This window comes from Gekko japonicus, unplaced genomic scaffold, assembly GCF_001447785.1.
Source record: "Gekko japonicus isolate JY-2015 unplaced genomic scaffold, Gekko_japonicus_V1.1 scaffold1091, whole genome shotgun sequence".
NCBI lineage: Eukaryota > Metazoa > Chordata > Lepidosauria > Squamata > Gekkonidae > Gekko > Gekko japonicus.
In genome coordinates, this window is record NW_015177044.1 from 263,428 (window position 1) to 266,107 (window position 2,680).

A 2,680-nucleotide genomic window follows, 5' to 3' on the forward strand; every position below is an offset into this window, starting at 1 on the left:
ACACCCTAACGAACACAACAGCACCAGTTCATAACCTTAATTTCTTAAAATGAGTTTTGAACAATCATTGCTTATCTGCACATAATGACAGTTCTTGTCAATGTATGTAAAAAAAATGCTTGTTCACTGATACTTAGACTGAGCAACAAGTAGGATTGCCAGATGGCAGGGAGAATGTTCTTTCCTTTGACTAGGGACTTAATGTGTAGAAGTGGGCAGCTGAAGCTTTTTGAAGCAGGGTGGTAAATGACATCACCTGGTTAACAAAAGCCCACTGAGCATCTATTAAAGGGACAGGACCTTTTTCTCCAGGCCAGTTGATATAAACCTAAATAAAACCAAAGTGACTTGAAGAACCTGAAAGGTTCACCAAAACCAAATTGACATTAGACTGTTTAACGTTTGGGGTCTTGACTTGTTAATATTCTCATTTTCATATTTACTTTCAGAATGTGAGTTTCAGAGATGCAATTTTTGGCTATGGTATGTTGCACATAAATGCACACAATTAGAGTTTCAGAGATGCAATTTTTGGCTATGTTGCACATAAATGCACACAATCAGTACCAGTAAGGAGTAAGTTGCCAAGTCTCTCGCATTCTGTTGAGATAATAACTTTTTGTTCTTCCAATTGTTTGTTTTGTCACCAAAAGGAAATTAAACCCAATTCCCCAAGGATCAGGCGTTGTATACACAAGGGCCAAGTGATCAAATCTCAAATGTCCAGGAGAACCATTGGAAAAGAGGAACCTGCTTCCCTTAGCCCTCTAGTCATGTAAATCTTGATTAGAGCTTTTGAAACAAGTGCTGCTGGGAGAGTTGAATAATGTTCAGGTACTTGAGGGTTTGGAGTCCAGCCAGGATATCTACAACTTGCTGGGGGGAGGGAGAGCACTGCTTGCTAATGAGCCTGCCTGGATATTACAGCCATTTTACATCTCTTGCTATTTTTATTGGTACCTTTTTGAAGAGCATTGCAGGGCTTGGAGTTTCAAAGGCTTGTACGCTAGAGATGTTCATGTTAATGTTTGGGGTTGGCTTCAAAGTGCATCTTATTAATTCCTTGATTTCAGTAGCGAAACAATTCCCATCTCTCTTTTTTGCAGCACTGGAAATCCTAGACTGGAAGGGTGGAAGTGGTCTGAGTTCCACTTCTCTAACACGTTGGTTTCCCCAGAGTTAACCAAACAGTGTGCTGTTTTTACTGCTGCTGGGTTTAAGACTTTAAAATTTAATGTGGTCTCTTCCTACAGGAAACTTTGAGTCCAGTGGCAGCTTGAAGACCAACAAAATGTCATTCAAGGTATAAGCTTTCGTGTGTATGCACACTTCTCCAGATACAGAAGGAGTAATGCTTCCAAAAATTTTGGAAGCCATCATGTGTGCCCTTTAGAAGGCAGAATGATCAGACAGAATTTTAAATATAAGTAACATACTCTGTGAACATAAACCTCATTGACTATCAATATAATCTGGAGCTGATGTGTGACTTCCTGTTTGGTTGCCAACTTCTTGTTGGGAAATACCTGAATATTTTGGGGGTGGAGCCTGGGGATGGTGGGATTTAGGGAGGGGAGGGGCCTCAGCGGGGTATAACACCACAGAGTGTACTGTCCAAAGCAGCAGTTTTCTACAGAAGAACTGATCTCTGTCATCTGGAGAACAGTTGTAATTCCAACAGAATTCCAGGTCCCGCTTGGAGGTTGGCTATCCTAGTTACTATTATCTTTGCTTGAAAGCTGACAGCGTTCTTTGGACATCAGTGCAATAAAGGAGAAAGAGGAGGGGATCAGATGCTCTTTTAATCAGAGTTCCCTCTAAGCTGCACTAGGGTGTTCTGGCGCACAAAATTTTAGATGCCATCTCAGGGATTTTAAACTTCTGCTTGCACTGAGGTGTCTTCCCCACCTTTGGAAACAATGGAGGATGGGGGCATGTCCTGAGGCCCATAGAATTGGACCCCCAGCTCCAATATTTTTGAAACTTGGGGGTGGGGTTGAGGAGAGGCACTAACAGCTATGCTGCAAATTTGGTGCCTCTGTCTCAAAAATAGCCCCCCCCCCGAGCCCCAGATACCCTTGGATTGATTCTCCATTATAGCCTATGGGGCCATTAACTATAATGGTCCACATAGGCTATAATGGAGCCAGAAAAATAGATATTTTTTTTTGCACACCCATTATGCTTTTCTGTTTGATTTGTAAGCTGCCTTGAGTCACAGGAAAATTGGGATATAAATATTTGAATAAATAAGTAGTTTGGGCAGGTTGATAACATTTAAGCAACTTTGTGTTTGTTAGGTTAGGCAGGGTTCTGACCGTGATTGTTCCACCTGTGTTATACTTGACCTGTAATTTGTCTTATTTCACCCCAAAGTAGATTGCAACAGTTCCACCCCCCCCTCAAATACTGGTATGTTTTCTAAGGTTGAGAGCAGGGCAACAGTCTGAGGCCAGGGCTACCAATATAGTGGAAAGTGAAGGGTAGACCTGTTATCTGGAGGCCTGGTCCACCCCCACTGAGGACATTTTCTGCAATAAAATTTGACTTGATTCTGTTTTTTCTTATAATGTTGAAATTATGCACCTTGCAAAAATCTCAGAATAAATTCTTTTAAATTATATTTAAACTATATTTTAAGAATAATTTAAACATTATAAGAGAAAACAGAATCAAATCA